The sequence below is a fragment of the Lagenorhynchus albirostris genome, chromosome 7, assembly GCF_949774975.1.
Source record: "Lagenorhynchus albirostris chromosome 7, mLagAlb1.1, whole genome shotgun sequence".
In the NCBI taxonomy this organism is placed as follows: Eukaryota; Metazoa; Chordata; class Mammalia; order Artiodactyla; family Delphinidae; genus Lagenorhynchus; species Lagenorhynchus albirostris.
Genome location: NC_083101.1, coordinates 59,813,925 through 59,832,599, shown reverse-complemented (window position 1 = coordinate 59,832,599; position 18,675 = coordinate 59,813,925). Strand labels below are relative to the sequence as shown.

Sequence of the window (18,675 nt, the reverse complement as noted above, 5' to 3'; positions counted from 1 at the left end):
AGGGATAAAATTTGAGTAGGGTTTTGAAGGCTAAATATATGGAAATGTGCTTTCATTAGTATTGATAATAACTAAGTTTGACTAGTTGAAATGGATAAATGTACATATTATGCTCACTTACCTTATTCTAATTTTCATTTTGTAGAAAATGATCCCATAAATGCTACACATTGAGTAAATTTGTATGTTAACATATTTGTTTAACGTTAGCATTTAGTATATCAAATTGATTATTTTCTTTTATCATACACTTTGTAAATATCACTGCCTTTTAAAATAATGCATCATTGTATAAGTAGTCACAACAAGAAAATATTTGTCAAATCTTTCAAAGTCACTTTCATTACCATGTTATTCAATTCTTAATTTTTCTGACTTCAGTGATGCATAAGTAAGTTGTACATTTATCTGAAAGTTGAAATAACTTTAATTTTTCATGTGAACATCTTAAAAAAAAAAAAAAAAAACTTTGTGAAGAATACTGGTAGTGTTCTCTTTCAAACTTCCCTGTATCTCTCTTCCCCATAGACTGTGTCTCTAGGTCCATCCTTTGCCCTTTTTATTCTTACTGCATATTCTACTTAGGTGATCACACTGACACCCAAGGCTTCAATATACCCAAATGTATGACTCTATATGAACCCATACTCTACTTGGTCACTAGCTCAATATACCAAATGAATCACAGATAATCCTTTTCACGGATGTTTCTCACCTCGTTCCTTCAGATTCCTTTCTAATGGGATCTCCTCTTTTCACCCTCCCCAGTATCAAATCTGAAAAAGCAAAACCCTGCTTGAAAGGCAAGAGTATATGTGAAGGGCTGTCTAGATTGACTGAGTAGGCCTGAGTGATCCCTAATAGACAGGAGAAGGGGCAAGTTTGTTTTTATCAACATAGGAAAAGGGAGAAAAATTTTTACCATCAACGAATGTACTCTTCATTATTGATCTTCTGTGCTTCTGTCCCCAATATGCACATTATAAATGTGTGAACTAACATTAAGTGGAAACTAGACGAGGGGCAGAAAAACTCAATGGTAGTTCAGTTATCAACATATCAACATGGGTGTGGGGGACAGATATAGTATAAACTGACCTGGGTTCAAATATTTACCCTGCCATGAATGAGTTACGAAGCCCAGAGCATAACATTCTCTTTAAGCCTCTGAGGCTGAAATTACTCGTTGTTATAAATTGTTCCCATTCTGTAAGTCAACTAATAGAATGTCTGTGGAAGCCTTTTATAAATGTTTAAGCACTTTGCAGGTGTGAGCATTGATTGATTGCTACCAACTCTAAAATTATTTTACTTAGCAAAGCACACACAAATGCATATATGTATATATGTGTGTATACACACACACACATATACATACACACACATTATAGAGACTACTTCTACTTGTTCCTGTGCAAAATGTCTTTGCTTTTCAGTAAAGTATCTTTAAGTATTTGCAGAGAAAGTTCCCTCCTCATTTGACTATATGTGGCCTGCCCATGAAATCAGCATGGTTCAATAGCTTAGGATGTATTCTCTTTGACCTTTGATCACAAAGGGAATTCAGCTCTGGACAAAATCCCAAGATAATGAGCTTCGCAACACCAAGCAACTGTCTTTTATGAAACCCACTCACAAAATAAATGTGGTACAAAAATTAAAGACACAGAATATTAAGATAACATTGATTCATCTGGAAATTATTTCTAACCATATAATATTAATAATACTCCATGACTTGAAATTTAAGCTGTAGCTATCATCACATAGCAACAAGAATTATTTAATATTACCAACAACTGTAGTCATGTTGAATATTTTAGCAGTTGAAATTACATTTGCTGAAGTACTATAATGAGGATATTTTGCAAACTATAATAAAATATTGGAAATTATCACAAGGTGAAAACTTTTTCATATGAATCAGTGTTCATTAGTCATTCATGAATATATATCTAAGATAAATCAAAATATATATTGATTACACTGAAACCACTTAGAGTGTCACATAATGTGTAGTAAAATTTGGGAGAATTAGATCACTGCAAACCAAAAGTCTCAACCAGGCTTATTCTCTGTCCTTTATTCACATTTCTCAAGAAAATGTGAGTTACATGAGAATACGTCAGAGCTGGGAAAAAAGGCACTGACTCTCAGTGATGGTTCTCAATAACCAAGAGTTGAAATGATTCACACAATTTTAAGCATCTGCTATGGACATTGTATTTCCCTAGACCTGTGGGGTATATAGACATCAATAAAGTATTTCTGCCTTCAAGTGACTATCCTCCAGGAAAGGAGAAAGGCTCTATATGCAGATAGTATTAAATATTATCTTATAATGCAGATACATACTATGTATAGTGAGGTAACTTATTAGTGTTAGATGCCAAAGATAATGAGTAATCAAGAGCACATTGTTTGCCGGAAGACAGATACATTTTGACTTGTATTAAAACAACTGTGAAGACTTCTTGAAGCTATCTTGAATCTGATATAAATAACAGGGATGATGCATGTCAGGCATTGTAGATGGAGGGAACAATATCTGTATACATAACAAATAGGTAAGGACAGTTAGCAAGCCTTTTTTTTAATAAAGGGTGGTAGTATTGAAAAGGATGGTGATTGATTTTGGTGGACTTCAGTGTTAGCCCAAGACATTTATTTTTATAGTCTTTACCTATTATGTTTGTTATGTTTGTTTGTTTAAAATTAAACACTTTAATTTTTTTCTAAGCTTAATTTGGAAATTATATTTTATACCCATGGAGCGTATCATTGTTATTACCAATCTGATGTTCATAGCAGTATTTAAATATCAGTTATAAGCAAAATTGACCTCCAAAGTTTTATATGCCATAACACTTTTTCTACAATACTCAATTACATGTGATTTTCTACAGTAAACACTAGTCTCAAGGTTACAAAGCAACAGTACTTGCAACTTTTAAAATTAATCTTGGAAAAGTTTCCTGTAATGTACCATTCACACGAAACAAATAGAACTCAAATTTGTGAGAAATGTTTATTTTAATCTATACCTTTTCATGGTAACATGTAGATAGTAATCTTTATCTTTCTAAACAAAGACTGGTGGGTTAAACCATAGTTTTGTCTTCTCAAAGCACTTGAGTCACTTTCTTAAACCTGTAAGAAATTATTAAGTCATTTTTTCCCTCATTTCCTGTTCTCATTCAGCATATATTTGTTGAAGTAAAACATTTTTCTGAGTCCTAAGCGTCTTCTTTCATATCCTCTTTTATATATATATATTCCTGCCTATTTTTTACACTCACTTTTTCCCCTTGGCCAATAAAAAAAAAAATCACTATTTTTCCTTTTTATCATATTGTTTCCATAGTAATTCTTCTAAGATGTAAGTAGTATCTTATAGTTACTGTTCCCCTAAAAAAATGGTATTTTATTTATACTGAGTTTTTGAGAGCCTGACATAGTGGCAGAATATTACAGTATGTAGAAGTATGAGAGAAGAGTTAGAAACATGAAACTGAAAAACTTAGAAGTTGGAGCCTGGTATTTAGATTTGAAATTTCTTCCCACTAGTAATCATTTAACATTAGAGTGAAACAGATGAAGACAAAAGCAAGAAAAAGGTGCTAGTATAAAATTGTTTTGAGACATGGACATTGGAAGACAGGAGGATAAAGATGAGTGAGAAGGAGTTATGTCAGATTATTAAAGAGAAGTAGGAAAGTTTAGAAGGTAAAAAAAATCCAGGGGTCAGTGTCATCTACTAGATAGTGGAAAAATGATAAAAGCCCAGTAAACTCAGTATTTCTGTTTAATAAAAATGAAACAATTTTTTAAAAAAATATTTGAGATAAAATATAATTTTCTGGTTATCTAGAAAGGTAAATCAATCCCTTTCAAAGATCTCCTGTATATACCTCAGATACAGATACCTGATGTAAAGACCTCAGATACAGGGGGCTTCCCTCGTGGCGCAGTGGTTGAGAGTCCGCCTGCCGATGCAGGGGACATGGGTTCGTGTCCCGGTCCGGGAGGATCCCACGTGGCGCGGAGCGCCTGGGCCCGTGACCCATGGCCGCTGAGCCTGCGCGTCCGGAGCCTGTGCTCCGCAACGGCAGAGGCCACAACAGTGAGAGGCCCGCATACTGCAAAAAAAAGAAAAAAAAAAGTCCTCAGACACAAAAACGTCAACAGTTGCCCTCCTTTCCCCTGAGATCCATGGCAGATGCTTGAGATGACAGACTATGCTGAAAACTCAGACCTTGAAAATAGTAGATATTAAATGTACACAATCTATCTCTTGTAGAGGGAAAGATGCAGATTCCTGTTTGATAAGGCAATGTTCTTTAATCTTAATAAATGAGAAGAATTTTCTCACATAGAATAAGTGATCTTCAACAGTACAATTTGTGATCATATCTTACATGTGTGATCTTCTAATTCTTTTTGTTGTAATCTGCTGTAACAGTTAACACCATCTGTAATTTAGACAAATACATACTATTCTCTAAGGTCAGAGGTATTGGTAGTCAACGTTGGCTACTCAAATTACAGTAAACATTGGACCTGTGAAAACTCTGAAATTTTGTGGCTAACAGATAAATAGCATCTATTCAGGGTGGGCATTGAAAGCAGGGGCAGAATGTGCTTCATTTTCAAATATTTTTAACAATGGAAACAAGTTATTTTACAAAACTTAGATATGTGGCATTCTTACCCTTGTACTAAAACCCACAAAACTTTAGCTTTCAAATTTGTCTTAGACCGTGAATCTTAATTTTTAAAGCAATTGTTTTTAGAAATGAGAAGGCAACAAGAACATTTTCTGGGTTCTTTGAAATTTCTTTTGCTAGGAGATGGTTTTCCTTTCAGAAGTATGTCACAACATCACAACACTGGACAATGTTTCTTTTTAAAACATCCACACAACTCAGGCAGGGAACAGACATTTTTGTGTAGTCTTCAGCGCACATTACCGTTGAAATGGTTGAAGCAGTTGTGGAGCTCTAAGACTCGTTCTTAATATTTTCTAAATAGGAAAGAAACTCATCATCTAGTAATCAGACAGTATTAAGAGGCTCATAACAGCAACAGAATCACATCTTGCTCCACACCTGTCTGTGCTGTAGTCACATTCAGTGGAAAGAATAAGGTTCAACTCTTACCTGTTTATTTTGGTAATCACCTTACTTATTTTCAGTTTATGTTTATATTGTTATTTTGACTTATCGAATCTAAACATAACCTATTAACTCCCTACTATGATACTTATAGAGGATTTAGGACAGCCATTGATCACAGGACTTAACTTTCCACTATACTCTCAATGTGTTGGATCAAATTGTTGTGTTGAACTCAGTATTCAATGTTTACTTTATTATGACTGTGTAAATACTGCTTTCAGGTTTACAGTTTTTTAGCATAAGATCTTTGTTTTTCTTGAAGCTTATAAGATTACTAATGGGTTCAAATTTCAAGTTCACAAAATTATTAAAATATTTGTGAAATTCCATTATCTGGAGATTGATGGAAAGCTGGAGGAATACATTCTGTTCCTATCTATCTGGTTGTTCTCTATGCCTCCCTGTCCGTTTTTCTCTGAATTTCTCGTTCCTGGACTGCACTTACTACTCCTTGATGGATTGAATCCCTCACTTCTTTTTTTTCCCCCCAAAAACACAACTTCTAATAGCTTTCCCCCCAAAAAGGAAAAAAAGTGTGAGAAGTACACATTTTGGATCCACACTTGTCTTCAGAGGGCTTACTTCCACCCTTCCATGTGATGGATATTTGAGTATATGCTTTAGTATCTGAGATGAAAATAATTCTTCCTCATGATTATGAAAATATCACTCTAATGCTAGTCTGTTCTCTTTTCATTTGTAGTGGCTTTTGTTTTTCTTTTCTCTTTGTAGGAACCTCTTATGATTATTAAAATTTGTGATGGTGTGCCTTGATATGGGATTAACTTCATTTTGGAAAGTGACTTTCCTTCTGTGCTAAAAAAAAAAAATGTGTGCAATTTCTTTGATAGTTTCATCTTATCAGCTATATTTATATATTAGTCAGCTATTGGACCTTCTGGATTACTCTTTTCCTGTCTTCAAATTTTTCAACTCCCTTTTTTCTTGGTTTCTCTATTCTGGGAGATTTCTTTGACTTTATCTTCTACCTTTCTGTTGATTTTTAGAAAATAGTTGGATGTGGAACAAAATTAAACATAAGGAAAGTTTTGGAAAAAATACAAGGAACACCTCAATACCTCTTACCTATAGTTAACATTTGCCTCATTTCTCAGTAATACAAACATACTATCTCTATGCTTTCTTTCTTAATCATTTGAGAGTAGGTTGTATATATCACTTTCCTTCGCCTCTAAATACTCTAGTGTGTGTTTCTGAAGAACAAGGATAATCTCTCACATAATTAAAATAGGGTCATCAGCTTCAGTAAATGTGTAATTGATAAAACACTTTGGAACACCAGCAGTGGATTATATCAATGTTATCAACTGCTGTCAGCCAATTCTTCATAGTATTTTTTTTTTCCTCCAGTATGGGATCCAGTCTGGAATCATGTACTGCGTTTGGTTGTGTTAAAAGGTAAACTGAGGAATGTTAAAATTTTAACAGTTTATTTGAGGAAAAAAAACTATATGCATTGGGCGGCACCAAACAGGAAGTGGTTAGCCATGCTCCATGGACAGAAGCCGGGGAGAGACTTGATAAAGGCAGATGCAAAGTAAGGAGATAATTGATTGGCCATCGCCTAAAGCCTGGTTGGCTGTTTGGTTGCCTTAGGTTTTGATTTTGTAATCTTAGAGGCATTTACAGGGTTGGATTGTGGTTTGCTTACATAGACCTTCATGGCATTAGAGCCACCTCAGTCTTATGGCCTTGTTGTAAAATTAATAGTTATCATGTTCTGCAGCCCCCTTCAGTTTAAAACGTTGCCTCAGCCTTCCTTGCACGACAATGCCTTTTTTTTTTTTTTTTTTTTTTTTTTTGCTGTACGCGGGCCTCTCACTGTTGTGGCCTCTCCCGTTGCGGAGCACAGGCTCCAGACGCGCAGGCTCAGTGGCCATGGCTCACGGGCCCAGCCGCTCCGCGGCATGTGGGATCTTCCCGGACCAGGGCACGAACCCGTGTCCCCTGCATCGGCAGGCGGACTCTCAACCACTGAGCCACCAGAGAAGCCCGACAATGTCTTTTTTAAGAATAGTCTCCCTTTAAGAAATGTTCTCATTTTTGGTTCATTGTGCCGTTTTTAAAATTTTTTACTTTTAATTTCCAATTTTGTGTTTTACTTACTACAGCATCCTGTCTTAGTTTTATTATCGTAGGACATGACCTATTCTTGTTCAGTACTGATGACACTGATTTTTTGGTGTGTGTTCTTAAAGTTGTATGTTGTCTCTTTTTTTTTTTAACATGTCTATTGGAGTATAATTGTTTTACAATGGTGTGTTAGTTTCTGCTGTATAACAAAGTGAATCAGCTATACATATACATATATACCCATATCCCCTCCCTCTTGCATCTCCCTCCCTCCCACCCTCCCTATCCCACCCCTCTAGGTGGTCACAAAGCACCGAGCTGATCTCCCTGTGCTATGTGGCTGCTTCCTATTAGCTATCTATTTTACGTTTGGTAGTGTATATATGTCCATGCTACTCTCTCACTTTGTCACAGCTTACCCTTCCCCCTCCCCATATCCTCAAGTCCATTCTCTAGTAGGTCTGTGTCTTTATTCCAGTCTTACCCCTAGGTTCTTCATGACATTTTTTTTTCTTAGATTCCATATATATGTGTTAGTATACGGTATTTGTCTTTCTCTTTCTGACTTACTTCACTCTGTATGACAGACTCTAGGTCCATCCACCTCACTACAAATGACTCAATTTCGTTTCTTTTTATGGCTGAGTAATATTCCATTGAATATATGTGCCACACCTTCTTTATCCATTCATCTGTCGATGGACACTTAGGTTGCTTCCATGTCCTGGCTGCTGTAAATAGAGCTGCAATGAACACTGTGCTACATGACTCTTTTTGAATTATGGTTCTCTCAGGATATATGCCCAGTGGTGGGATTGCTGGGTTGTATGGTAGTTCTATTTTTAGTTTTTTGAGGAACCTCCATACTGTTCTCCATAGTGGCTGTATCAATTTACATTCCCACCAACAGTGCAAGAGGGTTCCCTTTTCTCTGCACCCTCTCCAGCATTTACTGTTTCTAGATTTTTTGATGATAGCCATTCTGACTGGTGTGATGTGATACCTATTTGCAGTTTTGATTTGCATTCCTCTAATGATTAGTGATGTTGAGCATCCTTTCATGTGTTCATTGGCAATCTGTATATCTTCTTTGGAGAAATGTCTATTTAGGTCTTATGCCCATTTTTGGATTGGGTTGTGTTTTTGATATTGAGCTGCATAGCTGCTTGTATATTTTGGAGATTAGTCCTTTGACAGTTGCTTTGTTTGCAAATATTTTCTCCCATTCTGAGGGTTGTCTTTTGGTCTTGTTTATGGTTTCCTTTGCTGTGCAAAAGCTTTTCAGTTTCATTAGCTCCTATGAGTTTATTTTTGTTTTTATTTCCATTTCTCTAGGAGGTGGGTCAAAAAGGATCTTGCTGTGATTTATGTCATGGAGTGTTATGCCTGTGTTTTCCTCTAAGAGTTTTATAGTGTCTGGCCTTACGTTTACGTCTTTAATCCATTTTGAGTTTATTTTTGTGTATAGTGTTAGGGAGTGGTCTAATTTCATTCTTTTACATGTAGCTGCCAGGTTTCCCAGCACTGCTTATTGAAGAGACAGTCTTTTCTCCATTGTATATTCTTGCCTCCTTTACCAAAGATAAGGTGACCATATGTGCGTGGGTTTATCTCTGGGCTTTCTATTCTGTTCCATTGATCTATATTTCTCTTTTTGTGCCAGTACCATACTGTCTTGATTACTGTAGCTTTGTAGTATAGTCTGAAGTCCGGGAGCCTGATTCCTCCAGCTCCGTTTTTCTTTCTCAAGATTGCTTTGGCTATTTGGGGTCTTTTGTGTTTCCATACAAATTGTGAAATTTTTTGTTCTAGTTCTGTGAAAAATGCCATTGGTAGTTTGATAGGGATTGTGTTGAATCTGTAGATTGCTTTGGGTACTATAGTCATTTTCACAATATTGATTCTTGCAATCCAAGAACATGGTGTATCTCTCCATCTGTTTGTATCGTCTTTTAATTTCTTTCATCAGTGTCTTATAGTTTTCTGCATACAGGTGTTTTGTCTCCTTATGTAGGTTTATTCGTAGGTATTTTACTCTTTTGGTTGCAATGGTAAATGAGAGTGTTTCCTCAATTTCTCTTCAGATTTCTCCTCATTAGTGTATAGGAATGCAAGAGATTTCTGTGCATTACTTTTGTATCCTGCTACTTTACCAAATTCATTGATTAGCTCCAGTAATTTTCTGGTAGCATCTTTAGGATTCTCTATGTAGAGCATCATGCCATCTGCAAAGAGTGACAGTTTTACTTCTTTTCCGATTTGGATTCCTTTTATTCCTTTTTCTTCTCTGATTGCTGTGGCTAAAACTTCCAAAACTATGTTGAATAAGAGTGGTGAGAGTGGGCAACCTTGTATTGTTCATGATTTTAGTTGAAATGGTTTCAGTTTTTCACCATTGAGAATGATGTTGGCTGTGGGTTTGTCATATATGGCCTTTATTATGTTGAGGTAAGTTCCCTCTATGCCTACTTTATGGAGTTTTTTTTTTTTATCATAAATGGGTGTTGAATTTTGTCGAAAGCTTTTCCTGCATCTATTGAGATGATCATATGGTTTTTCTCCTTCAGTTTGTTAATATAGTGTATCACATTGATTATGCATATGTTGAAGAATCCTTGCATTCCTGGAATAAACCCCACTTGATCATGGTGTATGATCCTTTTAATGTGCTGTTGGATTCTGTGTGCTAGTATTTTGTTGAGGATTTTTGCATCTATGTTCATCAGTGATATTGGCCTGTAGTTTTCTTTCTTTGTGACATCTTTGTCTGGTTTTGGTATCAGGGTGATGGTGGCCTCGTAGAATGAGGCCTCTACTATATTTGGAACTGTTTGAGAAGGATAGGTGTTAGCTCTTCTCTAAATGTTGGACAGAATTCACCTGTGAGGCCATCTGGTCCTGGGCTTTTGTTGTTGGAAGATTTTTAATCACAGTTTCAATTTCAGTGCTTGTGATTGGTCTATTTATATTTTCTATTTCTTCCTGGTTCAGTCTTGGAAGGTTGTGCTTTTCTAAGAATTTGTCCATTTCTTCCAGGTTGTCCATTTTATTGGCATATAGTTGCTTGTAGTAATCTCTCATGATCCTTTGTATTTCTGCAGTGTCAGTTGTTACTTCTCATTTTTCATTTCTAATTCTATTGATTTGAGTCTTCTCCCTTTTTTTCTTGATGTGTCTGGCTAAGTGTTTATCAATTCTGTTTATCTTCTCAAAGAACCAGCTTTTAGTTTTATTGGTCTTTGCTTTTGTTTCCATCATTTCTTTTTTGTTTATTTCTCATCTGATGTTTATGATTCTCTCCTGCTAACTGTGGAGTTTTGTTTTTTCTTGTTTGATTTTTCTCTAATTGCTTTAGGTGTAAGGTTAGGTTGTTTGAGATGTTTCTTGGTTCTTTAGGTAGGATTGTATTGCTACAACTTCCCTTTTAGAAGTGTGTTTTCTACATCCCATAGGTTTTGGGTCATCATGTTTCCATTGTCATTTGTTTCTAGGTATGTTTTTATTTCCTCTTTGATTTCTTCAGTAATCTCTTGGTTATTTAATAGTGTAATGTTTAGCCTCCACCTGTTTGTATTTTTTTACGGATTTTTTCCTGTAATTGATATCTAGTCTCATAGTGTTGTGGTCAGAAAAGATACTTGATACGATTTCAATTTTCTTAGATTTACCAGTGCTTGATTTGTGACCCAAGATATGATCTATCCTGGAGAATGTTCCATGAGCACTTGAGAAGAAAGTGTGTTCTGTTGTTTTTGGATGGAATGACCTATAAATATCAATTAAGTCCATCTTGTTTAATGTGTCATTTAAAGCTTCTGTTTCCTTATTTATTTTCATTTTGGATGATCTGCCCATAGGTGAAAGTGGGGTGTTAAAGTCCCCTGCTATGATTGTGTTACTGTTGATTTCCCCTTTTATGGCTGTTAGCCTTTGCCTTATGTATTGAAGTGCTCCTATGTTGGGTGCCTAAATATTTACCATTGTTATATCTTCTTGGATTGATCCCTTGATCATTATGTAGTGTTCTTTTTTGTCTCTTGTAATAGTCTTTATTTTAAAGTCTATTTTGTCTGATACGAGAATTGCTACTCCAGCTTTCATTTGATTTCCGTATGCATGGAATATCTTTTTCTCTCCCCTCACTTTCAGTCTGTATGTGTCCCTAGGTCTGAAGTGAGTCTCTTGTAGACAGCATATATATGGGTCTGGTTTCTATATTCATTCAGCCAGTCTTCTTCTTTGGGTTGGAGCATTTAATCCATTTATGTTTAAGCTATATTGATATGTATGTTCCTATTACCATTTTCTTAATTGTTTTGGGTTTGTTATTGTAAGTCTTCTTCTCTTCTGTTTCCTGCCTAGAGATGTTCCTTTAGCATTTGTTTTGGAGCTGGTTTGGTGGTGCTGAATTCTCTTAGCTTTTGCTTGTCTGTAAAGGTTTTATTTTCTCTGTCGAATTTGAATAAGATCCTTGTTGGGTAGAGTAATCTTGGTTGTAGGTTTTTCCCTTTCATCACTTTAAATATGTCCTGCCACTCCCTTCTGGCTTGCAGAGTTTGTACTGAAAGATCAGCTGTTAACGTTATGGGGATTCCTTTTATGTTAATTGCTGCTTTTCCCTTGCTGCTTTTAATATTTTTTCTTTGTATTTATTTTTTGATAGTTTGATTAATATGTTTCTTGGCATGCTTCTCCTTGCATTTACCCTGTATGGGACTCTGTGCTTCCTGGATTTGATTGACTATTTCCTTTCCTATATTAGAGAAGTTTTCAACTATAATCTTATCAAATATTTTCTCAGTCCCTTTTTTTTTTCTCTTCTTCTTCTGGGACCCCCTATAATTTGAATGTTTGTGCATTTAATGTTGTCCCAGAGGTCTCTGAGATTGTTCTCTATTCTTTTCATTCTTTTTTCTTTATTCTGCTCTGCAGTAGTTATTTCCACTATTTTATCTTCCAAGTCACTTATCTGTTCTTCTGCCTCAGTTATTCTGCCATTGATTCCTTCTAGAGAATTTTTAATTTCATTTATTGTGTTGTTCATCAGTGTTTGTTTGCTCTTTAGTTCTTCTAGCTCCTTGTGAAACGTTTCTTATATTATCTCCATTCTATTTCCAAGATTTTGGATCATCTTTACTATCATTACCCTGAATTCTTTTTCAGGTAGACTGCCTATTTCCTCTTCATTTGTTTGGTCTTGTGGGTTTTTACCTTGCTCTTCATCTGCTGTGTGTTTTTCTATCTTCTCATTTTGCTTAACTTACTGTGTTGGGTGTCTCCTTTTCGCAGCCTGCAGGTTTGTAGTTCCCATTGTTTTTCATGTCTGATCCCAGTGGGTAAGGTTGGTTCAGTGGGTTGTAGAGGGGACTGGTGCTTGTGTTCTGGTGGATGAGGTTGTATCTTGTCTTTCTGGTGGGCAGGACCACGTCTGGTGGTATGTTTTGGAGTGTCTGTGAACTTAGTATGATTTTAGGCAGCCTCTCTGCTAACGGGTGGGTTTCTGTTCCTGTCTTGTTAGTTGTTTGGCATAGTGTGTCCAGCACTCTAGCTTGCTGGTCATTGAATGGAGCTGGGTCTTAGCGTTGAGATGGAGATCTCTGGGAGAGCTTTTGCCATTTGATAATATGTGGGGCCGGGAGGTCTCTGGTGGACCAATGTCCTGAACTTGGCTCTCCTACCTCAGAGTCTTAGGCGTGGCACCCAGCCAGAGCACCAAGACCCTGTCAGCCACACAGCTTGGAACACCACACTCCAGAGGTCCTCCTTTCCACCTATTTTGTCTCTCTTTTATCTCAGTGTTTTTGGTTGTTACTGTAGGTCTTAGCTGAAGGTCCCAATCATGTTGCTGTTTGCCCTAATGATTGACATTTTCTTTGCCATTTACATATTAGAGAGGGGTTTTAGAGTAGGAGCTGGGGTAATACAGTTTGACTGCTCTTCTAGAAACCAAGGGGAAGGGGATTCCAGGTTCTTTGATTAGGCATATCAACTTGAAATAACGGTTCTGTTTAAAGTGTACCAGGTTTGTTTTCTCCAAGGAAAAATCTTACAGTACCAGGTTTCTGGATGGGGCGTGCTGAGGAATGGGGAGTAATTGCCAGCTGTGGAGGATGAGAGCAATCACTTTACAGTCTTAGGATTTTTTTTTTTCCTCGAACTGCACCTCACCCCTGCCTTCCATGGCCTTCACTTCTTCCAAATACAGGGTTGTGGGTGGCTTCAGGGGTGATAAGCTGACTTGTGTGTACTCCACACTCTTGGCACATAAGGCAGTACCTTCTCAGTTCGGCTACATTGATCATCATTTCTCTGCTTCCTGTTCTCAATGATTTGAAATACAACACAGTGATTAATGGTATGACTCTGAAACCAGACTGCCTGGATTTGAATCCTAGCTTTACCACTTAATAAAATTTGATCAGCAAGGTACTTGATGTTTCTGTGCCTCTATTTTCTCATTTGTAAAATGAAGGTAATGATAGGGATGTTACAGATACCAAATGAGGTAGAACAGTGCCTGACTCTCACACTGTCAGCTGCCATAAACCATGCTACTATTGCCCTCTCTTCTATTAGTATCTCTACTGTAAGTTGATTAGTATTCCCCCTGTAAGTTGATTTTTTTTTGTAAGTTGATTTTTAAAAACAATTATTTTGCTCTCATTTGCCTGATGTTTGAGAAGAAGTTGTTAATGCCTGTGGTCAAATCATCAGGTTTTTAAAACAATATTAAGGCTTCTAAATGTATTATTCTCATTCCCCTGCCATTTTTTTTTTCCTGAGCAATAACATATTTGTGTGATGAGATCTCTTTGAGCATACTCCTTCATTTCATCTTAAAAACAAAGAATGGTAACTTTTAAGACACACAGATTAATTACAGGATTTTTTTTCATCTCTATGAAAAATACCCTGTTTTCTAAAATATTTTCTTAGAATTGTGCAAAGTGCCAAACTCTTAAGTCATTGATTATTTGGGGACATTACTCTTTGTGAGAATTTAATACAAGATGATTTAATGAGACATCCCCAATTGATATTATAATACAAAACTTTACAAAAGTTTTGTTTTGCTATCTGCAAACTATTAAACAGGCAATAGAATCACTGTCTTTGCAAGATATTTATGTTATAGAAATTCAGTTATTTAAATATTTCTAAAAAGGGAGTTGAGAGCAGCACTTTTAAAAAGCAGTTAATAATGAACAGACATCAAGGAAACTATCATTATAACAGCAAAGTGCTTTGCAACTCCAATAACTTAAGTGGGGCAGAAGCAGGCCATTAAATATAATTAAAAGCCGTCAAAAATAAACTGAGAAATGGAACTGTAAAAGGCTGTCCTTTGCCAGGAGCTGAAGGCAAAAAAAGCAAGGGAGAACCTTGAAAGTAGCAATGAATTGATAAGCCTTACTGCCTGCAGCTTGTAATGTGCTCTGTTAGATTTTAGTAACAGTTAAAGTAGATTAATAGCGCAATCACTGAGTATCTTAAATTCCTCTCTGTTGTTCCCCGATTATAGGCTCCCATGATAGACGGAACCCTGAGTGGGTCAAAATTTCAATTCATTTCTCTGCTCAGTCACTTTTTAAGTAATGCTGGCATCTACATTTGTTGGACACCAGCATTCTCTGTGATGTTTTAAAAGCAGAAATAAATTTAGTTATTGACATAACTGTAGCCCTCATTTCCGAGGAGGCTTCATTCCTCTTTATTCAGCAGACGAAGAAATCCCTTGGACCGTGAGCAATTGATATCTTTCTCCCACTAGGGGCTACCATGGTGAAGTGGATGATAGAAGATTACAAATTTATTGTGCCTCTTAAACTCTCAGATTCATGTGAATCTGCAGAAACAGTACCACAAGGACAAAAACAATGTGCCCTCGATCATTTTATTTTTATAATAATATTCTTTAATGAAGCTAAAGCCTCCCTGCTGTGATCTTATGTTTTTCAACATCAGGGAGAAATAGATTCCTCTGAATTGTAAGAGAACTCCTGAAATAGTAGGGATATTGAAATAGAGGATCAATTACTTCTTTTGCAGTAATTCTGAACTTGAAATGGCTACAGCACTGCCTATGTAGACAAGACAAACCAGCATATTGAAAAGCTGTACACAAAAGTATCAGAAAAAGCTGAGATAAACTGTTTTGTTTTCTAATATCTTATAGTGTCCCTTTAAAAAGCCAGTGCTAAAAATTCTGTTGTAACAGAAGCAAACAAAAACTGAAAATTCTGTCCCCAATTTAAATGTAAAAAATTTAAATACGTTTAACAATCCTTCTGAAAATTGCTAACATCACTGCTTGTGGGTTTCATTTTACTCGTTTTAACCTGAAGAAGGATCTTTGATTAGGCTGGGAGCTTAGAGGTCCCGCAGAGGATGGAGACAGATAAGAGAATAGATGTTATGAATGTAACAGATTATTGCATTTATGAAATACTCTAATTTGTGCAGTGATTCATATCCATTATACCATTCAATCCTGGAAGGAACCCTAAGAAGACATGAGCTCAAACAGGCATTGATACCTTACAAACACCACAGTAAGGAAGACTGAGGCTCAGACAGGTTACAGGATGAGCAGCAGGTCCTGCAACTTCCTTACTTGCAGCTGGCACCTGGACCACCTGGACCTAAGTAATAGCTCGGTACTTTGTCTTTCCCTTTAGGTTTGGCAAGAACTCCCAACTTGCAAAATGCAAATCATTTTGCTATAGTAAAGTCAGTGTTATCAGAGTGTATAATTTACCTTTTCATCTGCCACATTCAGGCAGGAACTTCCCATTTGGCCTGATAGTGGAGTCACACGGATCAATGGGCTTTTAGGGAATGGAAGCTCTGAAGTATACTTTATTTAAATGATTGTTCGGCAGCACATGCAGGGCTCCACAGCAGTCTAAAATGTTGGAAACTGAGATAGCTGGTGAGGGGGCTGTCTGAGACCCTTCTTCAGGAAAGGGCGCACAAATTGAAGGCTTCATTCTTTGCTGAGCAGGGACCTTCCCACTTGAAGGGCAATTGGGGTGGAACTCTGGCAACACCACCATCAATCACCCTGGTCAATGAGATTGATTTAAAGAGACTGCTGAGGGTCAGGATGATAGAGTCCTGAAACTACTTAGAAGGAAGAGAAATGGACTTTCAAGATGTGGATCGCAAGAGAATGGAATAAGTGAAATTAAGGAGAATGAAAGAGTAAGAAAAAGGTGATAGGAGATCTGTGTGAGGAACAAAAGTACTGAGAAATTAGAAATAAAAAATAGCTAAAATTCAAATAAGTTTATTCATACTCAGATTAATGACAATATTTGGTTTATATATTTGGAACTTTTTCGAGAACTCTTCAATTGTTTCACATAAACCAATGAAAGGCTGCCAGATAACTTTCTATCTCAACATCAATATTAGTATCATTTGTAACAACAAAAAATAATGGCATTCACTGTGTTGTGACTATGTACCGGACACTTTTCTAACAACTTGAAATGTATTAACTATATGTATATTTATAACATAAACTATTAATCCTGTTTTAAATATCAAGATAATAGTGCATAGCAAATTTAAGGAGCTTGCTTGCCCATGAAAACTACAAAGCTAAGTGGCAAAGTCAGGGACATAAGCTCTACAGCCTTCACCCCTTACACTTTCCAGGCCATTCCCTAGAATAATCATCTGTATGCTCATTAGAACAGCTTTGCTATTTGCTTTTGAAAAATAACACTTTCCGAACACAAGAATTTATGTGATATTTAAACTACAATGATATTGCTTGAATGTTCCCGGGATGATTTGGGTTCGGACAAAATCCATTTCGCTTTGAGATCATGGCAAGAAAACAAAATTTGTATTTTTAATATTGATTCTAATTCCTTATGAAATACAATAGCTAATAGCACTGTATGACCTTATATAAAAATGATTGCCATGATGCGTGGAGATGCTGTCACACTACCTTTAAACATGAACTTGAGTTAAAACCACCTACTAAAACATCATTTTTAGCATAATAGAATCTGTTATAAACTATCCCATTACTGAAATTAACTTAGATCAACTGTGTGTATCTGTGTGTGTAGGCACACACAGTTGATCTTCATTTCATGTTTGTGAATTTGGCTACTGCCTAAAATTTATTGGTAACCCCTAAATCAATGCTTATAGAATGTTGTGGTCGTTCACAGACATGCACAGAGCAGTAAAAATTTGAGTTGCCTTCCCCCGACGTCTTCCCAGCTAAGGTGGAATGAGGTGGTGCTTTGGCTTCTTGTTTGGCATTCATATTAATAAACAAGTGTCCTTTTCATGGTTTACCTAGTGTTACATTTTTTGAAATGTTTGCATTTGTGTGAGGTTTTTTTGCTTTTTTTTTGTTTTTTTGTTTTTGTTTTTTTGTTTTACACGACTGTGAGCAGGTCCTGTGAGCAGGACAGAGTGGCCTGGCTGGCACCCAGCTTAATCCCAGCAAGTAAGTGTGGTGAGCTTCCCCGGAGCCAGGTGGCCTCAGATGCCCCTTCCACAACAGAAGTCCCCATTCTGGACACCCCCTTCCTGGTGACATCTGCTGGGGCCAGAGCGGTTGTTTAGGAGGAGGCAGGAGACGTGGGGTCCCCCCCTCGCTCGCAGGCATCCACGCGGTTGACCACGTGGTTAGGCATACATACATACCTGCCTGTGGGGCAGGCAGGGGCCAAGCTACTTTTGGGGCTCACAAGAGCCGATCCAAGGAAAGCAGGCCCTAGTCTGGCTGAGGCCAGCACGCTTGGTACAGACCAGGTTGGGGCTGCCAGCAACTACAGGTGTCTGAGGTAGGAAAACAAGGCTGCCCCACTCATGGCAGCCCTGACAATGATCCTCAAGGGGTGATCTTGGCCTCCAGTCCTGGCTGAGGAGAAAAGGGACCTCCCACAGCTCTATGAGAGAGAGGCCCTTGTGTGAGGTTTTTATGGTATTCTTACCATTTTAAATGGCCTACAATTGTAGTGTTGAAGTGTTGTCAGTGTTCCTAGGTGCAAGATAACAGATTTGCTGTGTGGAGAAAATGTGTGTCAGATAAATTTCATTCAGGCATGAATTATAATTTAGTTTGGCTATATATTTAATATTAGTGAATTAATTATACATGTTAAGTAAGGTATCTTTAAACAGAAGTACACTTAAAGTTGTGCATGGATTTAAGTGTTTATTCCCATTTTATAGATGATAAAGCGAGGCTTAGGAAGGCTAGACAATTTGTTCAAGCCCCTATAACGAACACTGAGTGGCAGAGCCAAGATTTAAACCCTAGGCTATCTGAAACCCATGATCTGAGCACAACATAAGCTGCCATACTGTTATGTAAACCACTCTTTTCACTAACAGTATATTGTAAACATATTTCTATGTCTCCTAGAGT

General features: G+C 36.9%; 1 non-coding gene across 1 annotated transcript; it reads right to left on the bottom strand.

The window, feature by feature from the left end:
* Window positions 1-18,077: 18,077 nt before the first annotated feature.
* Window positions 18,078-18,209, bottom strand: LOC132523964 (small Cajal body-specific RNA 20). The gene has a single exon (XR_009541730.1). It is a non-coding gene; the product is annotated as a small Cajal body-specific RNA 20 (non-coding RNA).
* Between the last annotated feature and the right edge of the window lie 466 nt (window positions 18,210-18,675).